This window comes from Berghia stephanieae, chromosome 4, assembly GCF_034508935.2.
Source record: "Berghia stephanieae isolate SIO BIC M18660-M18661 chromosome 4, UCSD_Bste_1.3, whole genome shotgun sequence".
Taxonomy (NCBI): domain Eukaryota; kingdom Metazoa; phylum Mollusca; class Gastropoda; order Nudibranchia; family Aeolidiidae; genus Berghia; species Berghia stephanieae.
In genome coordinates this window covers 44,883,174-44,910,673 of record NC_088363.1, presented here as the reverse complement: position 1 = coordinate 44,910,673, position 27,500 = coordinate 44,883,174, and the positions used below count along the sequence as shown (strand labels likewise).

The 27,500-nt window shown below is 36.3% G+C and overlaps 1 protein-coding gene across 1 annotated transcript in view; it reads left to right on the top strand.

Annotated features, from left to right (window-relative positions):
* The window catches only part of LOC144970651 (uncharacterized), a 113,556-nt gene that overhangs the window by 7,137 nt on the left and 78,919 nt on the right, over nt 1-27,500 (top strand). Inside the window, exon 2 of the mRNA XM_078910490.1 lies at nt 17,586-17,827. The gene's annotated coding sequence lies outside the window, so the exon portion shown is untranslated. The remainder of the gene's footprint in view (nt 1-17,585; nt 17,828-27,500) is intronic.

Here is a 27,500-nt window from a genome sequence, read left to right as displayed (position 1 = left end):
AGCGTATCCAGGGGGGAAAAAACATTATAAATCTGATCATGTTTTGATTTTTACACATTCCGATCACAAGACATATGAAAAGTTCTAGCCAGCATGAAGAATAAAAAGTACCGATTTTCTTTGTTTAGAACCACGATGGCCGCCGTTGCCTGGCGACGTGACATCAGACTATTGAATCCAATTTGGCCATGTGATCTACACTCACGTGACATGTTAAGTAGCCATAGAACTTTTTTCACCTATAAGTCACAACTTTCGCACATGCACGAAATTATTTTCTGCAACATCGCCGCGATGACTAAATACCATCTCTGGGAGATACTTCACAAAAAAAAAATGATAAAAATGGAAATAAACACTCATTTTGCAGCTATTACTCATCACAGAAAAGACATATATATTTTTTTTTTTTTGGGGGGGGGGGGGGGGGGGGGTGGTGTTGACAAAAGCTCGTGAAGACAACATAATCTATAATCTTGACTACAATAAATATTCCTGTTGGCCAAATAAATCTGTCAGAAATCAAAATAAGTTTCAAAGTCGGACATGGAAATATCTATATATTGTGGAAAAACAGAAAAACAACCATAAATCTAAAAAACAAAAAAAACCAAAACAAAAACAAGACCAACAATAACATTTGCTTGTTTCCGACATAGACACCATATCCAACAAATTTAGCTTATCCCAATAACTAATTAGATGGAATAAACTCAAGAGAGCATGCAAGTATAGTCCAACCTCAAGCTAGAGTGTCTTTAAAGGCGACTAATGGTGTGTGACTCCCCCTTTTTGAGCCAGCTGACCCCTCAGGTTGGGGTTTTGGGGCGCGGGGGGGGGGGGGGGGGGGGGGTTTATCGAAGGGTTGTTTAATAACAAAAACCTGAATAAATTCGAGCGCTCTGTGATCTCTGTGATTATTATTGTTTTTATACCGCCAAATGAGTGACTAATTATCACATGATTTTCTAATTCATAATATAAACGTATAAGTTTACACATAGTTTTCTGTGTTGGTTCTATTGATCAAGAATCAATAGCAATGTCGATAGTAAAACCTGCGTAGTTTGCTATGTTTACCAATCACTGCATTGTTTACATTATGACGACTGGCCGAGAGGCGTGGTTGTCTAGGCATCTCTACTAATAAGGGTCAATTAAAATAGGACTGTAGTCCAAATGTTGTGGCTTATTGTTTTCTCTGTGTTGTTATCCTCATTATAGTGTACAATGTGTTAAACACAACTAAGGGACACACTTTGTGACAAACGCTTTCCCCTAATATCATCAACTAAAATAATTCCAAATATTACGTACGTTGTACGTTCAAGACTTTTTGAAGTTGCTAGTCCTTCAGAGCCATAATAATATAATTCGCTCTAAAAACAACGGTCGAGAGAAACACAGCATATTCTAGGCTAAAACTTATCATATATATATATATATATATATATATATATATATATATATATATATTATATATATATACATATACAGGTATTTGGTTTTTGACGCCAGATCAAAGGTGTTGAACACTGACGGTATCAATTCAAAGCAAAGACTTATCAATCTGATCGCCGCATTTGGATTATAGCATTACTACTATCTGAGATCATTGATACCACTGACGACATGCCGGAAACACCGGTACTAGGAGCTGTATTTGGAGTATAATTTGCTGATTACAGCGGGTGGGTTGATAAGTAATAGACTTATAAACACACAAAATAGATATAATGTAGGCCAGTCTGGGTGTTAGCCGTTCTGTTCGGACCATGTGGCATTCCGATGTTGGGTTGGATATTCTTACTTCCGCACAGTAGATCAGTAGATTTGAATTTCTTTGCAGGGATTGAAATTCTATATATTTATTTTTTCTCATCCTAACGAAATGAAATTTACCCAAAGTTTCATCATCCTGTCAATAAAGCTAATTCCAGCATATAGATCATCCCTACATAATACCGCTTAGAGACTGTGGGTCATAATTTAGAAATATAATTGTGAGAAATATAAAGTAAATGTTTTTTCTCTAAAATCTCATTTTTCTGGGTTTTGTATCGATATTTCCACAAACTCTTTACGCGACATAAAATCATTCTGAGATTTAGTTATTGTATTTCATTGAGGGGAATGAAAATAATTAATTTCGTAGACAGCTAAAAACTGAAATGTCGTATACCATGGGCCATTTTACCTTAAAATTCACTTTTCGTATCATATCTTGTTATTGGGTAATTGTAGCCGAATTGGCATTTATCCACGTGTACTTGTATGCGGGTCTGATAACCCAAAACCTTATGGGCTCAATGTTGTAATGAAAATACTCTCAAACAAACGTCAAAAATAGTATCCATTGCAACAAAGTTAAACCAAACTCATAATTGAGCTCGGTTATCAGACCTGCAAATATTATGTGCACCTCGGCCTTTATGTACCTTAGCGATTACCATGTTACGCAACATGAGAAATAAAACTCATACATAATATGGGCTAAGATTTTAATAGAATTAACATAGGTATCTGTTCGTAATTGTGCGTCTATTGGTCTTGTGGTATGACACCAGAGATGTGAGAGTTTAGATCTTGTCACACAAATTTGTTGTCCTCAAAATAAGATGTAAGATTATCCTAAGTGTCATATCATAGACAATACACAGATGACGCACGTGAGCTTTTTTTTATATAGCGCAATATCCGCTAAACGTGCTCAAGTCGATTTAAAAAGGGTCCCTGACCAATTGCAACGCGTAACATGTAGAACGAGACATGACGCCTGTTAGGCGATATTACAGTTTTTCCGACAGTTATAACGCTGTTGGCGGCCAGGTACTCATTTAGACCTGAGTACGATGAGAGAATGTGAATAAAGAGCCTTTTCCAAGGACTCAATTACGCGCGAAACTCTAATCTTTGACCTTCCGATCCTAAAGTGAGTGTCATACCACAAGACCACATAGCCGCACAAATCTTATATTTGCGATTAAATCACCCTTGTTTGAGACGGAGGGTTACATGTCCATGTCTGGAAATTGATCTCCTTTGACCTTTCTATACAAAGGTCATCCTTTGGTTTGTTTCAGGATGATACGAAGTTAAGTAAGATGCCTACCCATGTTGTTGTTATAATACGTCAGATATATTTATACTTGTCTTTCTTTGAATAATTTTATTTGTGACGCTATTCAAAATATTATTTATCATGTACTTACTCTCTCTCTCTCTCTCTCTCTCTCTCTCTCTCTCTCTCTCTCCCTCTCTCTCTTTGTCTCCCTCACACACACACACACACACTCTCTTTCTCTCTTTCTCTATCTCCCTAACATACACACACACAAACACTCTCTCTCTCGCTCTCTCTCTCTCTCTCTCTCTCTCTCTCTCTCTCTCTCTTATCATAAGATAAAAGGGAGAGCAGGAATAGACAGTAACAGCTAAGTAAAAAAAAAGTAGCACCTCTGTACCTTGTGTGGTTTTGATTTGGGAACTGCTTCGATTCTGCGACGTTAAACTGTCCGTTGTCTTTTCCTTAGCATAATCGTAGTTAGTGATTTAACAGCTCTGCAAGCACTGGACACTAATGAATAATAACTTTGCTTCCTTTGGGCGTCCCAACTGTGGACGATTCCTGTGCTGCTGTCGTACTCTGGAAAAAAAAAACACGTATTTAAAATTTTGGCCAGAAAACTCATCCTTCAAATTATCGATCGATTGAAATGACCCCCATCTTGGTAAAAACTTTCACAACTGGTACTTTCTTTCGAAGTCCCGGATTAGAGAATTATTTGATAGGATGAGGGTCATTGAAATCGATCGATATTTGAAAGACGAGTTTTATGGCCAAAATTATAAACACGCTTTTTTCTGTCCCAGAGTACCGCAGTGTGGTATGTTAGTTTTTCTTCAAAGTAGATCCTAGAGAATAATTTCCCTTGAGGGTGAATGAATATTATTTTTGATAACATCCTTGGCGTTGTGCACCACATCTTTGTTCGAGAGAGACACAGCATGAACTAGGCTGAAAACTTCTTTTCTATGAACTCAACTTTGTACACGGCACTCCAAACTTCGACCTACATAACCATTAGTGTTATTGCCGATTACCACAAAGCCGCATCTAAAACAATATTATATATATAACAATATTATTCTGTACTCTTGGCAGGCAATTAATTATTAATGTTCTCACCATCAATCTATTCATTTAGCTACATTGAGATTCAGTCTATATATATATATATATATATATATATATATATATATATAAACAATATATATATATATATATATATATATATATATATATATATATATATATATATATATATATATAGACTGAACTCTCAATGTAGCTAAATGAATAGATTGATGGTGAGAACATTAATAATTAATTGCCTGCCAAGAGTACAGAATAAGAACTGTATGCTTGAATAGAGAATCAAAACATAACAATGGATCATGTTGATGAATATATTATGGTGATGAATACAATCAAAATAAAGTTATCACTATTTCCTGGGTAAACAATCTTAACATAATATTACATAAACTAACATAACATAATATTATTATTATCACGGCTATGTCGTGGTCTTATGGTATGACACTCGCTTTCAGATCGGAAGGTCCTGGGTTCGAACTTCGCTCAGCGCATAGTTGAGTCCTTGGAAAATGGCTCTTTACTCACATTCTCTCATCGTACTCAGATATAAAATGAGTACCTGGCAGTTAACAGCGTTGTCGGAAAATAATTGCAATATCTTCTTCTTCTTCTTCTTCTTCTTCTTCTTCTTCTTCTTCTTCTTCTTCTTCTTCTTCTTCTTCTTCTTCTTCTTCTTCTTCTTCTTCTTCTTCTTCTTCTTCTTCTTCTTCTTCTTCTTCTTCTTCTTTCTTCTTCTTCTTCTTCTTCTTCTTCTCTTCTTCTTCTTCTTCTTCTTCTTCTTCTTCTTTTCTTCTTTCTTCTTCTCTTCTTCTTCTTCTTCTTCTTCTTCTCTTCTTCTTCTTCTTCTTCTTCTTCTTCTCTCTTCTTCTCTTCTTCTTCTTCTTACTTACTATCTACACTACTACTACTACTACTACTACTACTACTACTACTACTACTACTACTACTACAACTACTACTACTACTACTACTACTACTACTACTACTACTACTACTACTACTACTTCCTCCCAAATACTATACTGCAATACTAGTAACGATATATAGCACTTATTATAGCGGTTTACTCCGCCTAAACAGACACTAACGCTGTAAAAATCCACTAAACATGGTAAAAGCGCTTTACAAGGGGTCCTTATTCAACATTTAACAAGTACGACGAGACATGACGCCTGTTGGGCGATATTACATGTCAACGCTGGGTCAGGTACTCATTTTACACCTGAGCATAGTATGAAAGAAAAAGAGCCTGTTCCAAGAACTCAGCTGTGCGCCGTTCAGAGTTGGACTCGAACCCTGGACTTCCAGTCCGAAGGTGAGTGTCAAACACCAAAAGACTACATTATAGCCGCACAAAGCTTCTAGTTATTTGTATGTAATTTGTCCAGTGTTTGGACGTCTAACCATAAAGTCTGATAACAATGTTGAAAGCAAACCGATGAAAGGCAAAAGAAGGAACAACATGGTTAGATAACACCAAACAATGAACAAATTATATCCAAATAACCTCAGCCAATGTAGACTAGACTTTTTGTGGTCATGATTTTAATATTATGGTTATATATTATTATTATTATTATTTGCGTGTGTCGTAAATATAACGAGAAAACCACAGACTGGCGAGACGAACAGTGGAATAAGATAGAATAAATAAAATATAATAAATAAACATAAATAAAATTAGTCCTTCAGAGCCATTAAGCCCATGGAGCTGGAGTTTATCCCGGTTTCTATTGCGTGAAACGGACACTAGCAGTTCATTGCTATCCTTTGGATAGGACGCTAGTCTATCGCAAAGTACTTTCAGTCAGATCTATCAGAACCAGCTACCCAATCACGTCTGGGTGGACAGGGAGGTCATTAAAAAATTCTCGACTGCATCCGGAATCTATCGCGGTTGCCTTTGAGTGTGAAGCGAGTGCTCTACCAATTGAGCTATCGTTACCCCCAAATAAATATGAACAGATAGATAAATAAATAATATAAGGAAAACCAAAAAAAACCACCAAAAAACAAAACAAAACAAAGCAAAACAATGTGAATTCTGTGATCATATCAGGCAGAGGGAAATTGTTCGTAGTTCCTATATTAATGGTCTTAATGTTCTATTCCACATCTTATGTACTCAAAGGACAATAATATTTTTGTTTGTGGCATCAGGCAATGGACGGATACACTGTTCTGGTGATTTTGAAAGAAAGAAGACAACACATTCACAAAATTTTGGTTAAAATGATCGTCCTTCAAGATTTGATCGATTGAAATAACCATTACATTGTCAAATTACACAAATCAAACCTGCGACTACATTGTCTCAAAACCTATGTAAAGGTAAACAGAAAGATAAAAAGTATTTTGAATTTTAACCCTCTCCTTACCCTGGTTTCAGTTGAGATTATTCTGCCCCCCCCCCTCCCCTTGTCCATCCAGCAGTGATTGGGTAGTTGAGTCTGTAACATCTGGCGGAAAGTACTTTGCGACAGACTACTGTCCTATCCACAGGGTAGAAAGCAATTGCCATTGTCCGTTTCATGCTATAGAAATCATGATAAACTCCGGCTCCATGGGCCTCGAGGTTCTGGAGGACTACTTTTTGCTGAGTTTCGTCGTCATCGACTCTAGGTACGTTCTTGAAACAAATAAGCCACGACATTAAAGTATTCGTCCAATAGGCATAGGTCGCTGTATTTTCTACATTATAGTCCTTCAACATTTCAAGATGGACTCCAGATTCAAACCCTATTCTGTCCATTCAATGATTCCAAGTGATTAACTAATAATAGAACCAATTCTCTCTCGTCAAAATCTCGTTGTCTCGTAACTAAATTAGTTTTTGTTTTTCGCTTAAATAAACTCCAAAGGCTAGAAGATCTCTTGTTATTCATTGTGTTCACAAAAGCCCCGGGTGGTTCATGGGAATTTTTACAATTTTCCGTCTGCCCTAACTCCCTGAACGTCCAACGCAGCTTCAATCCATCCCCCCCCCCCCCACCCCCTCCCTTCCCACTCCCCATCCTAACTGCGTTCTTGATAGAGTAGTTGGATCTAAATTAGATCACAACCAAAGTTTGATGTTTATAGATAAAAGGAGACTACTTAAATCACAGATCATTATCATTATTCTGCCGAACTCTAAAAAAATAAAAGAAATACATTTTCAATATTTTGGTCAGAAAACACGTCCTTCAAATATCAATCGATTAGAATGACTCTCATCTGTTCAAAAGCTCTCAAACCCGAGACTTCCTTGAAACATTCCTTGAAGTCTCACATTTGAAAGATTTTGACAGGGTCTAGGTCATTTTAATCGATCGATATTTGAAGGACAAATTTTCCGGCCAAAATCTTTATATTGATTATTTTTTTTGTGTGCAAAGTACGGCAAAATTGTTTTATTCCATCAAAACTTTCTTTTTTCAATTTAACCTAAAAGTTTTACATTTAAAAATCAATAATAGAAAAGACACAAAAGCACTTAAGCATGTGTAAAGTACAATATCCACTTAAGGTACTCAAAGGGCTTTCTTTACAAGGGGTCCCTTACCTACACCAACCTTTAACATGTAGGATCGGGACTCAAACCGTGAAACTTCCGGTCCGACGATGAGTGTCATACTACTAGATGACGATGCCTCATAACACCCATAGAAAACAACAACCACAACGGACACAAAATCTAATCTCAATATCAGATTAGAAAGAGAGAAGATAGATAGATAGAGAGAGAGAGGGAGAGAGAGAGAGAGAGAGAGAGAGAGAGAGAGAGAGAGAGAGAGAGAGAGAGAGAGAGGGGAAAAAACAAACAAAAACACGTCGATCTATTCTAATTAATTAGGAAGTGACGTCATATATCGGGTGTCCCAAGAAAGAAACAGCAGAATAGAACATCCGCTTATATAATATGATGATTGAGCTGCTGACTGCTGGGTGGACTATAAAAAAAAGACACCCCCCCCCCCCCCCCAAGAAAGAAAAAAAAAACTCCGAATAACATTATAATGATACAAAAGATTGGGAAATGTGTGAAATCTAGGCGAACTCATTAGCAAATAAGCACACTCCGAACAAAGGTGCACTTAAATGATTAAATGTGTGACACTCCGTAACAATATGGTATTAAACAAGATGGTGAGAAGTTTGACTAAAGTCCAAATGACCAGAATATAATCTACCCACGATGTCAATCCGTAATGGGGAAATTTCTTGAAAGCGAATCGTCAATTAAAATGATCAGTTCGAGTTAAAGTATTTTAGGCCTTTTGCCAATATTACTACTACTACTACTACTACTACTAGTACTACTACTACTACTACTACTACTACTACTACTACTACTACTACTACTAATAAAAGTAATAGTAATAGTAGTAGTAGTAGTAGTAGTAGTAGTAGTAGTAGTAGTAGTAGTAGTAGTAGTAGTAGTATTAATAGTAATGATGATCATAATCATAATGATAACAATAATGATAATAATAATAATAATAATAATAATATAATAATAATAATAATAATAATAATAATAATAATAATAATAATAATATAGTAGTAGTAATAATATATAATAATAATAATAATAAAATAATAATAATAATAATAATAATAATAATAATAATAAATAATAATAATAATAATATAATAATAATAATAATAATAATAATAATAATAATAATAATAATAATAATAATAATAATAATAATAATAATAATAATAATAATAATAATAATAATAATAGTAATATGATTTTTGGGGATTTTTAAAAATTATATTATTCTTACTGCTTTAACAGTGATCGTTTCCTCCAAGAGGAGAGCAGTTGAAAACGGACTTCAATTGGGAATATCGAAATATAACAGCTATTTTCGATTTTAAAAAGTGTTGGGTTTTTTTTCATCATTGATGCTATAATTTTAAGAACAATATCCACAACTGCCTGCCAGATAAGAAGTACCATCACACGAAACTATGCGAAGCCTTAGACGTTTGTTGTCTGATTGAATAATATTTTAGTGAGAACTATTCAACAGAATTGTTGCAAATTCTAGAAACAATGACAATGAGCTTAGTGACATTAACTTCATTCCTTCTATAAACGTGAACAACATGTGAGTTCGTTAACTCACTCATTCCATGTCCTTTATATTTGGCTATGTGGTCTAGTGATATGACACTCGCTTTCGGATCGGAAGGTCCTGGGTTTGAGCCTCACTCGGCGCATAGTTGAGTCCTTGGAAAAAAGACTCGTTACTCACATTCTCTCACCGTACTCAGGTGTAAAATGAGTACTTGTCCGTTAACAGCGTTTTCTCTGTCCGAAAAATTGTAGTATCGCCTAACAGGCGTCATGTCTCGTCCTAGTTTTAAGTGTCGCTGTTGGCCAGGGTACCCCTTGTAATGCGCTTTGAGCACGTTTAGTGGATAATGCTCTATATAAAAGCTCATTAAAAAAAATCTCCATTCTGTCCCCTTTCCCTAAAGATTTTTGTACTTTTCAGTCGTTCAATCCAAAAGTTTACATTTTTAAAAGTAAATTTAATAATACTATATATAGATTTTTCCTCATAATTATTTTTTAATTTAAACGATGGAGCCCTGCGAGATATTGAATATAGAGATAGCCGGTGTTAGGGTTGAGTGAGTTAAAATGTGGTTTTCGGTCAGGGTAACATTGAACCTCAAAAGACTTCGATCACCTGATGAGCAAAGTATGTGACGGATGGAGGTAGGAGGAGGGCTGGCAAGGCGGGGACGTGAGGAGGGCTTGGGGGAGCGGGGCGGGGGGGGGGGGGGGGGGGGGGGGGTAGAAGGATGATATGATATTACGTTAAGATGACAAGGATTCGTCGATCACGCTGGGAGACTAACGTTGTAATCAGATTTGGTGAAGGAAACAAGTGGCGTTATATCCCTGGTCAAGACAGTTTGCTCGAGCACGTGTTGATATGACGTATGTAAAAAGAAAGGGGGGGGGGGGGGAGGGGATCGACGGCAAAAGTCCGTATGTTGGGAATATATATATATATATATATATATATATATATATATATATATATATATATATATGTATAAAACCACCAAATGTGTCGACTCGGATGTGAATGAGTACTTGAATACAAGAAGACTTGACAGTGCAAGTGTTAATACAAAGAGGAATGCCCAACAGGTGACTGATACTGCATAAAATGGAAATATGATTCTTCATGATATGTTAAGGATATATAAGAACACTGTAAATCCGCGGAGAGCCGCTATATAAATGGACATATTTATATTTCTTTTATTTTGAACGTATATATATATATATATATATATATATATATATATATATATATATATATATATATTTACGATCAAAAGAAAGTATACACATTTAAAATCGTCGTTACTTTTTAATCCCTTGACGCTAACGATTTTCCAATTAGTTGTTTACCATTAGCCTTTCTGAGTTCCGATTGTCGATGTTTTTGTTTTTGACTTGAAATTCGCTCACCACGTCGAGCACGTGCTAATATAACCTTTTAGTCCCTTACTGTGGACAGGAAGTGTGTAAATTAAATTTTTTGGCATCCGTGTCTTCTTGAAGTATTTTCAAGGCAGGAAAACATAAAACAAAATACCATCCATCAAACGCGTTGCCACGACTTAGTTTCGAACGTGCACGTGCCATTGGTCATCTTCAAGCTGGACAGTCTGTGACCAATGTCGCAAGAATGTTTAATATCACAAGGAGAACTGTATATTCCTTAGTGGATCGATTTGAAATAACACAAACTGTAAAGGACCGAAATCGAACTGGTAAACCACGAGAAACCACACAAGGTGAGGACCGTTTTATGCGCACCCTACATCTGAAGTGAACGCAAGTAATTTTATTATAATGTCATTGTCAGTGGATGTTTTGACTTGTTATCTCCCTTTTTGAAGATCATTATAAAAAAAAGTCTATGATGCATACATGATCAACCATAAACGTTTCAAATTCTAACAAAATGAAAGATAAATGATAATACTATGATTACACATAGCTTTAAAATAAACCAGAACAATATTTCATACCAATTCTATAGATAGTATGCGCTTGGCTAAGAAGCTCACAACATTGCCATCCGGAAGTTAAACGGACAACACACAAAACTATGTGTAATCTTGGTCGTTTATAGTCTGGTTAATACAGTTTAGTGAGAATTAATCATAAACGCGAATGACAAAAAGCAATAACAAAGACCTGAGTGACGTCATCTTCGTTCTATCTATAGGTAAAACAAGTGTATACTTTCTTTTGATCACTAGTATATATACACCCATCAATCTATCTCCTCTATGTATACGTGCTGGGCTGGGCTTTTTCTGGGGAGGAGGGGGGGGGGGGGAGGGGGAGAGAAATATTTGCACCAAACATGCGACTGTGTATTATATTTATCCTTCTTCTCTGTATTTTAAATACGCAAACAAATATGTTGATATTTGGGTTTTCTTGCGCATGACTGTGAATGAACAATGCCATCATTATGTTTTGGGCCCGTTTATGTGTTTTGGGTGGAGGGAGTTTAAATAAGATAATTCTGAGTAACTATTTGCTGGTTGTATATGTCTATGAATTGAATTTGTCTGTTTTCACTGGTGCATACGAATAGAAATGAAAACTACCCCCCTCCCACCACAACCCTTTAAGAAATCCCTCGAATACGAAACAAGAAAAAAAAATAACAAAACAAAAAACAAAAGAAAAAAAACACACCAAGAAAGAAAATAATTGAATCGTCAATACCACGAACAACAAACATACCCCTCTCCCCCCTACCCCCCCCCCCCCCCCCCCTCCCCAAGGAAGAAAAAAAAAGATTAAAAAATGGATAAATAAATTAAAAAATTAAAATTTTAAATACCCTAAAACAAAGACAAAACCAAACAACCAAATAAGCAAAACAAACTTAAACACATAATATCGCCCCAGGCATCCAACCAAAGCGAGACACCAGACATAATGGCGCTAGCCCTACTTCGATCCCTTAACAGGAAAACAAGAATTATGTTGGGGCTTTGGATGGTTTGAGGACGAAAATAAACATTATTCCAATTATGACCCACAGCCTCAAAACGGTATTGCGTCGTTAGAGTGAATTAGTCGCTGTGGCCTACTATCTCAAAACGGTATTATATCGAAGAGAACTAAATGCTGAAAATCGAAGATTATGATATTATAGTCCGAAATAAGAATCTTAAATCAAAGTTATACTCTATATTTGAGGAGAATAGATATAGAAGGAACAAGATTGGCAAAACTCAGCCCTTTGTTATTATTATTTTTTTTTTACAATCATTTTATGAATAACTCTCATTAAATTATATCAATCAGACTATAAATGTTCAAGGTTACATATTTTGTCTGTTCATATGATATACCTGGCTGGCGGATGTTATGAGTATTTTACCTAAACGCATATCATCAACAGTTTCACAAACTACACAAATCTGAAATTTCTAAATTCTAATTTCTAAATTTCTAAATTATTGTTGTTTTGACTTTAAATTTACTTTTTGGCATAATAATGTGTCACCACGAGGTAGTAAATTGTCAACTTTTATATAGCGCATTTCCACGGTTTACCATGCTTAATTCCGCCTCACAAAATTTCATATATTCCCCCCTGGATACCATAATATACAACTAAATTTCCATTTCTCACAGTATCAGTCTCCTGTTATGCGTCTTTTTTTGTAGTTACGTCCATACAAGATCCGTCACGACTCATAGGCAGGTACTCATTTACTCATAGGTCAAGTTGGATAATGTGCGTTAAATGCTTTATGACACAAGCAGAATTTTTCCACGAACACTGTCACCCATCCTGATCTTGACTCATGTTTTAATTTTAAAAATTTCTAATAATTCCGTTCTCAGACGACTCGTCACTTATATAAAATACACCCAAAAATGTGGTCTAGTGGTATAACACTCGCTTTCGGATCGGAAGGTCCTGGATTCGAGCCTCGCTCGGCGCATAGTTGAGTCCTTGGAAAAGCTCTCTTACTCATATTCTCTCACCGTACTTACGTGTAAAACGAGTACCTAACCGCTAACAGCGACGTCTCTGTCCGAAGAATTGTAATATCGCCTAACAGGCGTGATGTCCCGTCCTACATGTTAGTGTGGCATGGTGCCATGCAAAGCGCGTTGAGCACGTTTAGTGGATATTGCTGTATATAAAAGCTCATTTTAAAAAATAAGAACAAAAAAGAAAAGATTATATAAGCCACATAATTTTTGCAATATTTCTTGCAGTTCTAATTTAAGCCTGTTCCAGACAGATTATATATAATTAGTCACTGCAAGAGTTCGATACACGGATAGCTGGTGGAGCCACCGACCAATTTTATAATCCAAAAAGTACTCAAAACGCATTAGTAACGTCGATTCGAGGCGAAGGAAGGAAGTAAAATACGGCATGCGTAGAAGAGTGGGGAGATTGGGCAAGTCTTTTATCAAAATATCGAGCTTTTATATAGCGCAATATCCGCTAAACGTGCTCAAAGCGCTTTACAAGCGGTCCCTGGCGAATAACGTAACATGACATTGGATAATATACGATTCTTACACTCTTGCTTACGGGATTCCGGACGTGTTCCAAACCGCTGCTCGAGCTGCCGAGTGCGCGTTGTGAACAAATTAATTTCGAATTCCAAAAAACGCAAGAGTGTAGGAAATCTTTTATTCTACCCCTCGTTCGATTCATATTAAATTTCGTCATTTTTGAATAAAAGACATCTTCAAAAACATTCAAATGACACTTTTTTTTTAAAGAATCTGATTTTTTGTAAACTTTACGCTCGATAATCTGACGTCACAAATTATGTTTGCGCTACTATTTAGGGGGAGATAGAATAAAATTGTATTTTGTATACCTATAAATTGTTTGAAGCTCTCGAATGTTTAAGTTGGACATTAATATAAATAGAGTTAATTCTACTTCGAATATTGAATATTACACTTATTTAGGTATATTAGATACTTAATTTTCAATATTAATTAATTAATTGACATTGAATAATATTTATATAATTGGTAAATTGTATCTATGCATAAAAGTTACACAGAGCATTAAAAGGTTTTTAGAACCTATTAGCACTTAAACGATACGATACCATGCGATACGAATACCAAATTAACAATGAATACAGATACAAAAAGTGACAAAATCATATTTTATTTTTACAGAATTGGTTATTTTTACTCGACAAATCATTTTTAAGTAACTGGTAACCACGACAAAGGACTGGTTTGAGGCAAGCTGTCACGTTTGGCTTATATTTTTCTGTGATTTGATTCGCATAGCATTTTTCACAAAAACTATCTGAAACTGACATCGATCTTCTAAATCGAGTTATCACTCTCTTGATTTGATTTGTTATTTGTATTAAACTCGAGATTATCTATTCCTTAGACCCCCGCATGGTGTCACAAAATTATTGGTTGGTTGACCGTTTCAACACATACACAAATGCACACACATACGCACACACACACACACACACACACACATTATAAACCCAAAAATGCTCTCTCTCTCTATCTATCTATCTATCTATCTATCTATCTATCTATCTATCTATCTGTCTCTCTCTCTCTCTCTCTCTCTCTCTCATACACACACTCACACACTCATCCATACACTCCCTCCCATCCGACACACATACACACACATTCACACACACACACACAAACACACTCACTCACACATGCTCTCTCTCTCTCCATCTCTCTCTCTCTCTCTCTCTCTCTCTCTCTCTCCCTCTGCTCAAACACACACATACACACACTCACACACTCATCCATACATTCCCTCCCTCGGACATACACACACAACCACACACACACACACACACACATACAAACACAACAAACTCAAACCACATGCTCTCTCTCTCTCTCTCTCTCTCTCTCTCTCTCTCCCTCCCCTTCCCTCCCTCCCTCCCACACACACACATATACACTCACACACTCATCTATCCACCCATCCCCTCCGACACACACACAAACACACACACACATTATAAACTCAAAAATGTTCTCTCTCTATCTATCTATCTATCTATCTATCTATCTATCTATCTATCTATCTATCTATCTATCTATCTATCTATCTATCTATCTATCTATCTATCTATCTGTCTCTCTCTCTCATACACACACTCACACACTCATCCATACACTCCCCTGCCTTCCGACACACATACATACACACACACACACTCAAACACATGCTCTCTCTCTCCATCTCTCTCTCTCTCTCTCTCTCTCTCTCTCTCTCTCTTTCTCCCTCTCGCTCAAACACACACATACATACACACACACACACAGACACATCCATGCACTCCCTCCCTCCGACATACACACACAACCACACACACACATACAAACACAACAAACTCGAACCACATGCTCTCTCTCTCTCTCTCTCTCTCTCTCCTTCCCTCCTTCCCTCACACACACACACACACATATACACTCACACACTCATCTATCCACCCCATCCCCTCCGACACACACACACACATACACACACACACACACACACAAACACAGCAAACTTAAAAACATGCTCTCGTATCAGCGACATCTATGTATATGAAGTCCGAGTCCCGTATACATCTTGCTCTTTCACAAAATACCTGTCACCGCTGATACCGACCGATGTCATCATCTCATTGTGTTAATCTATTGACTTCTTAGAGGCTCGGTTTGAGTTCGTCTAATATATGGCATGGCTCAGCGTGGCTCAGCGGTAAGGTCTTTGCTTCGTACCCAAAAGTACCGAGTTCGAATACCCTCTTCGCTGTATGGCATTGAGCAAGTTACCTCTCTTTAGAATAGTTTTCTGCACCGCGGCTGACGTTTGGGTTATTTCAGTCGTCCTTTGGAATGGACCCAAGAGACTAATTCCCCTAATGTATGAATAAAGGGACATTTATTTTATTTGAAGTAACCGTTTCCTTGTAAAAAAAAAGGGAAAGAAATTGATTAATGTCATTTAACAGCTGGTCATGACGAAGAAAAGTTCTTTAAAATGTGCTAAGGTCCTTTTGCCATAATTGGGTGGCAGCCAATCGGCTTCGGCCGAGAGCCTGCTTAACAGCACGCTCCTTGCATCAGTGGGGGCTTTCCACCTGTTCAACATGTACCTGTTGTGGTAACGAGCCCGATACCGTAGAGCATCTAGTTAAACGGTGCGATGTGATGAAGCTTCCGGGTGGGTTTGCGACTGCATGAGTGCGGTACGGAATTTGCTGATTGGGTCAATCGTCATAACATAGTAGTGTGAACACACCAGTGGAAGCTGCTGCCACCATGCAATTGGACATCATTTGCTTCTTTTTAAACAGTATATTTGGTGCATCTAACATTTTTGTTGGTTGAGTTTTGAAAAAGGAGTTGCGTATCAGAAGAAGAAGGAGGAGTAGGAGGGGAGGAGGAAGAAGAAGACGAGGAAGTAGTAGTAGTAGTAGTAGTAGTAGTAGTAGTACTACTACTACTACTACTACTACTACTACTACTACTACTACTACTACTACTACTACTACTACTACTTCTACTACTACTACTACTACTACTACTAATAATAATAATAATAATAATAATAGTAATATAATAATAATAATAAATACTACTACTACTACTACTACTACTACTACTACTACTACTACTACTACTACTACTACTACTAATAATAATAATAATAATAATAATAATAATAATAATAATATTAATAATGAGTAGTGGTAGTAGTTGTGGTAGTAGTAGTAGTAGTAGTAGTAGTAGTAGTAGTAGTAGTAGTAGTAGTAGTAGTTGTTGTTTTTGTTGTTGTTGTAGTAGTAGTACTAGTAATAGTTGGAGCAGTAGTAGTGGTAGTAGTAGTAGTAGTAGTAGTTGTTGTTGTTGTTGCTGTAGTAGTAGTAGTAGTAGTAGTAGTAGTAGTAGTAGTAGTAGTAGTAGTAGTAGTAGAAGTGGCAGAATGAGATGGAGTAAGAGGATGATGAAGAAGAAGAGGAGAGATAGGAGGAGGAGGAGGAGAAGAGTTGGAGAAAGAGGAGGCGGAGTAAGAAGAAAATGAGGAGGAGGAGGAGGAGGATGAGCAGACGAAGGGGAGCAGGAGGAGGAGGAGGAGTAGGAAAAGGAGGACCAGGAGGAGGAGGAGGAGAGTTGGAAAAAGAGGAGCAGGAGGCTGAGAAAATAAAATTGCAAAGATGATTTATAATGACTTAACGTCATTTCCGCTCCAATTATTCCTAATCGACATATAATTTCATAAACTGTTTTAGGATTGAGTCGGCCATCAAGATATTAATCTATTAACCTAAAGACCAGTCAATGTTGTAAACAGCTTTTCTCGTGATTAACATAACCTTCTCTTTTTATCACCTCCTACAGAAAAGGGAGAAGACATCTCTTCGACTGGAGATAATAAGAACAACAAGAAGTCGACAGAGAGAAAAACAGGACTTGTCGACCGAGTATCTAAACCCTGGACAAGACATAAAAAAAAAAAGAGAACACGAAAGCGAAAGTAGCCGAGAGCAGAAAAGACAACAATTAGAGTCAGATTAGAGACAAGCCTTCTCTGTCAAGGGGCATAACTCTCCTGTCAGCAAGAAGACGTCATTGGGAATTAGGTGAGTATTATACCAAATTATGTTACAATGATATTGATAAGAATGGACTTAGGAACTGCTAGTAGTTTGTGATGAACACTGTTTATTAAGGCTAATTGTTTTATAAAGATTGCCAGGTATGCGGTATTTGGCAAGCTATTTTTTAAAGCCAAAAGAAAAAGAAGGTAAAGTGTTAAATAAACGTTGGAGACCCACAGAGCTGTAAGTCAGGGTTCTCGGTACTCATTTTATCAGTGATGGATGTTATTGATAAGTGTTTTTATTTCAGAGGAATCTCTCAATATACTTTGAGTGAACCGATGGCGTAGGGTAAGTTTCGGTCAAAATCTTTTGGGTTTGAATACCACTGGATTTTGCCCCCCCCCCCCCCCCCCTCATTTTCTCTACCCCAAAAAACTACCATAAAAACGGACTTTGAAACGAGGAAACCGCCTTTTCTTAAGTTGTGTTGAAGATTTCCGTGAAATTCTCAGATTTTGAAAACACAATCATTATATATATATATACATTTTGTTATGGGAGAAAACCCGATCTGACTATAGCATGATAGCAAAAATATTACGAGCCATCAGTATTACCTTTGCAATAAAAACAAAACAGACAATAAACGCTTGAGTTTTTTAAAAAAAAACAATTTTTGCGGCCTAACATAAAGTTTATAAAAACGTGCTAGGAATAGCTTTAGACCAACATTTTCGAGAAACGGTCAATCAAAAAAAAAGAATACACTTTGATAAGGAATGATATAGAAGAGGTGTTTGAGGGGTATATTATATAGGTATGCTTTCATGAACTCCAGCGTCTGATTTTTTGAACTTGCTCCCATTGCTCGCCCTCATGGTCGCCCGGGCGGCATTGGAAACACGTTCGAAATTCCTAACGCAGGAGCTCAAGAATCTTACAATGGTGTACATCCTTCCTATCCTTTTTTCGCTACCATTTGCCACGTAGGCTCATCATTCACTTACATTTTGTGATTTCTAATATATGACTTATAATTCGAACAATTCTTCGAAATACGAATCTTTGGCAACATCTACAGAACTGAATTTTTTCGCCTCTTTGACTCAATATATCGTGTTAAAAAGGAAACGTCAGTACCTTAGAACCACCTGTATTATTCAGGTCTTTGGAGTATTTTTGGATCATACTGAGGGCAAATTATTTATTTCTAAAGCTATTTAAAACATATTTTTATTTATTTATTTAAAATTCATTTATCTGTTTATTTATCTATTTAATATTCTATTTAATTGTCTATTTATTTATCAATTTATTTATTCACATGTTAAACCATACATGGTATATTTTCCGGTTGAATACTTATGTTTTCGCAATGATTATCGTTATCAACATATCCAGATATGATATAAACAGAGATAATCCGCCAATTAGCAATGGAAAGCAATGCAAAATGTTGACAAACTAAAAGTATGAAAATTATTAATTTCATTGTAAATTTGACTTTGACAAATAAATCTGGATTCAAAGATTCAAAAATTGGTAAAAAAAATACAGACGATATTCGTATGATGTAAGAGTCTGCTGTGTTGGGGTGTTTCTTCTTTATAAATGTATGAAAATCATAGCTAAATTAGCACATGAACATTATGTTTAGGATTGGTGTTCATAATATGCTATTTTGAATGTGTGACAATTAATAGATTAGAACATATGTTCAGTAATGGTGTACAGACATGCGATGGTTTGTTGTTGTTTTTAATGTGTGATAATTATACTGTTTTTGCGCATTTTAAAGGTGTTATAAAGTCTGCGTACTATGCTAAACGTACTTCCTTCAATATTATTCAGTTGAGATATAATAATATATGAATGGTTTTTCCGACAGGTGAAGAAAATCATATTTCAGTCTTTTAACCAGTAGATTTTTGACCAATCAAAATACGAGATTTGTGAATCCACCTCAACCTACTCGAATAGAAATTGATGCTATGCTTTGACTTTAAAAAATACACATACCATCTGCCAGACGGATATAATGTACCAACAAAAAAAATGCTATTTGGGCGTTGAGCGTTTATACTCTGATTAATAGAATTTGTGACCAATCGCCTCAAAGCGTTAAGTATTAGATTTGGGTTGATGTTATGTGACTGATTGAGGAGGATGAATCCAGTATTTTAGAGTGCTAAAATACAAGATTTCATATTTTAGAACAGATTGACTTTAATTTGACTATTTATCATCTGGTCCATACTGACATAACACCGTTTTGAGAGAACTAATCATAAACATGACTGGGTAACAACAAAAACAAAGAGCCGAATGACGTCAATTTCGTACATTCTATATATTTATTTGTTATTTATCTATCTTTCATTTATTTGACGTTTAAATGTGTTGACCTGTCACAGACTGAGGATAATCTGGCTTTGACTTTTAACATATAGGATTCTTTTATTGTTTTGGATTTATTGAATGTGATATTTTTGTCCACCACTTAACACCAACAGGTTGCAAATGAATATTAATGCGACGTCAAAATAACGAATTTGATAGTCACAACCATGAAAGAAAACATCTATTCCAAGTCGTCAAAGAAAGATGCTTAGGTATTTCGTAACCAAAGCTTTTGTTTTGCAACGAATTAAAGATGATTGCTCATTGATGTTCAAATGATCATTTTATTCAATATTTTGTTTCGCCATCACCAAAACATATCCATCAGCAAACCCCGCCCACTTGGGGTTGATCAAAAATAGTATGAAAATAATAATAATGATAAACAATAAATAGCATTTCTCTAGCGGTTGTATCGTCCTGTGGAATGCATGACACTCGTTTCGGATCGGAGGGTCCTGGGTTCGAGCTCCTTGGAAAAAGGCTCTTTACTCATATTCTCTCACCGTACTCAGGTGTAAAATGAGTACCTGATCGTTAACAGCATGGTCTATGTCGAAAATAATTGTAATATTGTCCAACAGGCGTCATGTGCCGTTCTACATGCGACGCGTAGCTGTTGTTCAGGGCCACATTCTAAAGCGGTTTTGAGCACGTTTGATTGATTTTGCGCTATTTAAAGCTCAAGTTTATAGGGAATGAGATTAGCGGAAGAGTAGCGTCCCTTGATTGGACGTCACCCATAGTCTGTGACGTCACCGGCGGAAAAGTATTAGAGAGAGAACGTCATGTTGGTTTTGCGCATGCGTCTCTCGTCCTTGCGGAAGAAATGGAGTTTTGCAAGAATAGGGGTTGAGATTACAGTATATTATTTTGTGTTCCAAGTTTCAAGGTCAAATGCTTTGATTAGTGCTAAAACTAGATTGCACAATAGCTGACAGGGATTAATTAGCCTTTTTGCAAGGTGTGATAAACAGTAACTTTATTGCCTTTTGGTTGACGTAATTCACATCTTTGTGTTGACAAACGAATCGAAGCGTTATGTATAGAAGAACCCCGAAACTGACGCCGCTCAGCTCTATGTTATTGTTTTTAGCCAGTCATTTTTATGAGTAGTTATCAATAAATTGTATCAATCGTTAAGGTTACTCATAGTTTTGTGTGTTGGTACGTTATATCCGGTTGGCGGATGTTGTGATTATTTTGAATAAGCGCATAGAATCAATATTGAATTACATTTGTGAAAATGGTTTTGAGCATAGTCGTAGGGCATATCTTATGTCCGTGCATGTCACTCAAAATAATCAGCCCCAGAGATCCTGAGCTCATGTTCTGTTGTCGTAAAGCAATTCTCTCATCAGTGTGTCGAAATATTGTGATAATTACCCACAAACAGTTGGGCCGATTCCTGCAGGTGACAAACAAGTACTTACGATGGCTATGGCTGTAACTCCGTAACTCGTCTGTAACTCAACGTTACAATATTTCGTTATTCAACAAAATCAAGTGATATTGAAAGTGGTCAATAACCGGTTTGGTGACGAGGATGAGGGTCATTTAAAACGATCTATATTTGAAGGACGAATTTTTCCAGAGTACGGCAGTTAACCGGTAAGAGAAAAGTCAAATTCCCTTTATTCATCCCAGGAGGGAAATTTGTATTTGTGGTCTACATCATCATCATCATTGCCTTTTTCACCCTGGGTCAGGGTATAGGCCACAGACAAACAGTTTCCATCCTTCTCTATCCTGAGCCAACTTTTTTATCTCATTCCAGGTCTTACCACTTCTCTGTATATCAGCTTCTTTAATTCTTCTCCATGTTCCTCGTGGCCTTCCCCTTGATCTTCTGCCCTGAGGGTTCCAGTCCAATACTTTCTTTGTTATAGTTGAGTCATTCTTTCTAAGTTGTGGTCTACACCAAGACTAACATAACCCAGACGTTAGCTGCAGTGTAGCGCTGCAAATCGAGCCCAAGGCCATACAGCCCGATGAGTAGTCGAACTCGGTACCTTTCGGGTAGGAAGTAAAGACCATACAATGAGCGACTCTCTCTCTCTCTCTCTCTCTCTCTCTCTCTCTCTCTCTCCTCTCTCTCTCACTCACGCACTCTCTCTCTCTCTCACTCACGCACTCTCTCCCTCCCTAGCCCTCTCTCTCTCTCTCTCTCTCTCTCTCTCTCTCTCTCTATATATATATATATATATATATATATATATATATATATATATATGTCACGTCTTACATGTTAAGTGTTACTGCTGGTCAGGGATCCTTTGTAAAGCGCTTTGAGTACATTTAGTGGACATTGCGCTATAATACAAAAGCTGAAGTTTAAGTTTAGAGTTATTTTGACTTTCAGTAGATTTTGACCAAACAAAACATGGGATTTTATGACACACCCTAAAGCCCAGTAATACAATGAATGAATTCGATGTCTCTTTGTTCTTTCTATTGTTTTCAGAACGAGAGTTTGGTGATTAGTTCTCACAACATTCTCTCATAAGGACTATAAATGTTTTAGCTGTTTTTAGTGGGTAGATGAGGCGATAATCTTACTACATCTTACTACCTGTATTGGTGCATTGCGTTCGGGTAAAAAACTCATAAAATCCGCCAGCCGGATATAACTAACCGACACACAAAACAATGTGTAACCTTAAACGGTTTGTCTGATGAATACAATTTAATGAGAACTACTCATTAAAATGACTGGCGAAAAGCAATAACAAAGAGCTGAGTGACGTCAATATCGTGTTATCTATAGTTCCCTTTGTTAATCAATAACTGCCATTTTAAAACTAAATAGTGCCTGTTCGGACTGTCCGAATCATATCAAGGGGCGTGGTTATGTTCCCTTCAACTAAAGTCCAAGTCTATCCACCTACAGACATCCTTCATAGGTAAAGAACATCAGTGAACACAATAATCTATGATGATAACGACATAATAAATAGGAGAAATTATCCTTTTGAAAGTCAATCAGTTTGGGAGAGGGTTAATATGATTAAATTATAAGGGTTTTCATATATTTTTAATCAATGGAAACGATCCTTATTCAGGTTTTCGTCCTGCTGGTACATCGATCACATGAGTTGTTGCTGTCTAACGATTGGATTAAAAAAAAATATAATATTATATTATTAATATTTATATAAATATTTTATATATATATATATATATATATATATATATATATATATATATATATATATATATAAACACGCTGCTTTGTTTATGAATGTTACTAATTTACCCAGGGACCAACGATCACATCGTCCTCCACTTTCCAGTAACTAAACTTGAAGGTGGCTATTAAACAGTTCTTAGGGTGGAGGAAGACTTTCGAAGCTGGGTTGACGAAATGAATTTGGAGTTGTCGCCATACGCTACTACTACATATTACTAATTTACCAATAGGTCAATCTGAACAAAATGGTCAATTGTGATGTTGTATAATTCTAAAACTGTAAGCATTTGTTATTATATAGATAGAACAAAGTTGACTTCACTCAGGTCTTTGTTATTGTTTTCTGCCATCCATGTTTATGAGTAATTATCACTAAACTGTATTAATTATAAACGTTTAAGGTTACACATAGTGTTGTGTGTTGGTCCGCTATATTTCTGGATGACAATGTTGTGAGTTTCTTAGCCAAGCGCACAGCATTCATAGGTCATTGTGAACACATTTGCAATATGACCAATGACTGGAGCATATAGAAAATCATACCAAATGGAATTTTAATGAATATCATTTCCGCATCACGTGACCACAGCTTCAGTGAAGAACCGTTTCTTTCAGCCGAATTTTCGGAATAGGAGGGCTGGATAATTTCTTTTTAGAAAACAGGAAGGGAAGTCCCGCCCACATGTACCCAGAATGGGTGGGCACTCTGTAGAACTGGACACCACGTGATTTAAATCCAAGGGGAGATAACGAATGTCGCCATTAGTAATTCATCGTTAGATGACTTGATTAAGAGACGTATCCGTATTGCTATGGTTATAAGTGATGATAATATCTTATTATAATTGTATTATAGACCAGCAAACCCGCTACGATACATCTTCCATGTTTGACTAATAATTGCTGTCATATCTGTTATCTCCGCGGAGGGACCTATTTGAATTTTATGAAATCCCTTAAAGAAAAATACATGAGAGTTCAAAGAATGAAGAAATTTTTATTATTATTATAATTATTATTTGATATAGCGCCCGAATCCACAAATAGTGCTGTGAGGTGCTTTACAATAGCTTTATTTTTGGTATCACAAAAGTTTATTCATTCGACTACAAAATCACCACAACAGTCACACACATATCATATCTTGTTCGAAGTTCACATAGAATCACGAAGAGCAGATCAGATTGAAAAAGATTGGATTTTAAATGCCGTTTGAAGACTGGTAAACTTTCACATTGTCGGATTTTAGGTGGTAAAGATGTCTGTATGATTGGAGTCGAAAATGCAAAACCACGCTCAGCAAACTTTGTTCTTCGGATGATTTGCTCCATTAGAGAATAACTGGCGGATCGCAGAAATCGAGTTGGTCTATAGGTGCCCTCACAAGGCATTAAAGGCATTTAGGTGATAAATGGTGAAGGCAATTGTAAGCAAAACATGCGATTTTGTATGCTATTATTTTCTCTATTAAAAGTCAGTGTAACGAATTAAGGACCGGTGTTATATGGTACCAAGGCTTTGTCCTTGTAACTATACGAGCAGCTTTCTTTTGCACCAACTCTAGCCTGTTCAGCGACGTTTTTGGTAGGCCGTACACCAGAGAGTTACAATAATCCAAGCGGTTGGTAACAAGGTCATGGATGAGTGTTTTGCAGGTTTCGTCATCAATAAAATTTGATTGGACAAATATTTTAAAAAAAGAGAGAAAGAAAAATGAAAATATCAAGCCCAATTTGTCTCTGAGAAACGGTTTGTCATTAAAAACTCCAAGTTTGCAACTCTGGTACCCATTTCCATGTTGCCATTTTTTAAATGGCGTCAAAAAGTGGGCTTTTGTAAAAATCGGCCTTTCAACGTCTTGCCATAAATGGTGGATTCAATTGTTATCAAAATTGTTAATTTTTTAAGCAGAATAAAGTCTGGTTTCTCCTGTAGACACAAACACACACATTTACTCTTTTATTCATGTAGATTTGAAAAGAATTATTGGCTGCTGATATCACACTAATGTTTATGGGATGGGGTTTTTTTTTGGTAAGGGTGGGGGGGGGGGGTGCGGGGTTGTTTGTTTGATTTTTGTTGTTGTTATTCTTTTTAGCCTGCCAGGAGAATGTACATGTGTGGTTCGGTGACTCAGCAATTCACTTTATTTTGTCAATCGTTGTCTTATATTATTATTGTGACGTCATTTATTTTTGGTCAGTGTCAGGCTATGAGTTTACGAAGGCTACAGTAAAGCAAAACACTCTCGAAAAATCAAATCTTGTCAGATCCGTGTTGAGATAGAACTTAATCTTTTTTTTTCCTTTTTCTAAAGAGTGAGAATTGTCGAGAGTCTGATTCTGACCAATTAGGTACAAAAGGAAAAGGACCGATTGACGTTAAAAGTGCAACAAATATCTACATATTGTCTTACCCATAATCTACTCCGCCATGTTCTTTATTCTATCCTTCCTTTCCACTACTCATCCCCTCCCTCATTTTTTACGTGCAGATACACTGAACCCCACTTAGAAGATGTCGCTCCCTCGGGAACGCTTTTCCTCGCAACCCTCTTTCTCTTTCTAGCAAATGAACTGTCAAGGGTCATGCATTTTAAACCATTAACGGCGGGATGTTGTGAGTATTTTGCCTGAACGTATAGCATCGATAAGAGAATTTGAAAAACTATATTAACCCAGGAGAATGATAACCTATCTAGAATGTGTTTACATGGCCTAGTTTTACATGATTCGGTTTTAATGGGAGACAAAACCATTCGAAAACTTGACCCTTCAATATATAAATCTTTCCATGTATATTTTACCCTTAACTTTTAATTCTTCAACGTCTCACAAGATAGCAGTTGTGACCCATCGCCTGAAAGCGGCATAAAGCCGGAATGATTAAAGTGCAAAAATTGACTTTATAACCAAAATTATTAAATTTGGGTTGAGTTTGCATATCTTATTGTGGAGCATGAATCCGGTATTGTGGAGTGCTAAAATCCAAGGTTTCATATTTTTGAACAGATTGACTTTAATTTGACTTTTTATCTTCTGGTCCATCCTAGCATAATACAGTTTTGAGACGACTGGTCACATTTAATTAAAGGGCTTTCGAAACTACGTGTATTCTAGTTAATAACAAGATATGAAGTAAGTAGAAAAGTACCAGGAGAAAATAGAGAACCCGCGACCTTATACGGGTACGCAAACTCCGCCTGACCGGGGAGAGCGTGGAGCACTACTGTCTGAGCTATCCACCACTCCGTCGTATTCTATTTAAAGCAAATGTGACCCTTTGTCCCAAAACGGTATTATGTTAGGTTTAACCAGAGGCCAATTAAGGGATTTTTAAGTTGGAATTACAAGAAATTTGAAATTATAGTTTATGCCAGTTTAAGAGGTTCATCCAATCTCCTCAATAAAGCATGAAAACTTAACCCTAATCCTCATATTTTGACAATAAATTTAAATTTTAGCATCGACTTCATCCCGACATAATACCGTTTTGAGACGAGGGGTCACATATTATACGATTCGGACTAAATGACTAAATGAGAAAATGAATGTGATAGTGATGCTAAGCGTTAAACAAACCAACACACAAACGTGATAAAGCGAAAATTAATCTCAAAACAAGCATTCTAAAAAAAAGAAATAGTAAAGTATTGAATGTCGTCAACTTCTTATAACGATTCTAACTGAAATGACTTGAGAATACGCGTCTGTGATATTTATAGACTTGATTTTTATCCAAAGTTTTGTGTCTCGATAAGAGTACCGGTATTTATAGAGAACTGAAATGTAAATGGGGTTTTTATTTGTTTTCTTTTAATGGGCATTGATTTTCCATTTACCCGTGACGTCGTTATAGCCATACTCTCTGTCAACGTAAGTAATGGTGGTAATTAATCCGCTGTATGCTTTAATTTAACTCTCTACTTACCGATCATTTTCAGTATTTTCCCAAAAAGCCAGGCTTACCCAGCAGAAAAAAATAATATATTTTTGAAACTCATACAAGCTCTCTACTAAACAATTTTATGTTCTTATTAATTAAGCAAAGATCATTATTCAAAGATTGTGATGTACAAAATAAATCTGAATAAGAAAATTGTATATTGTGTCGTGACAAATG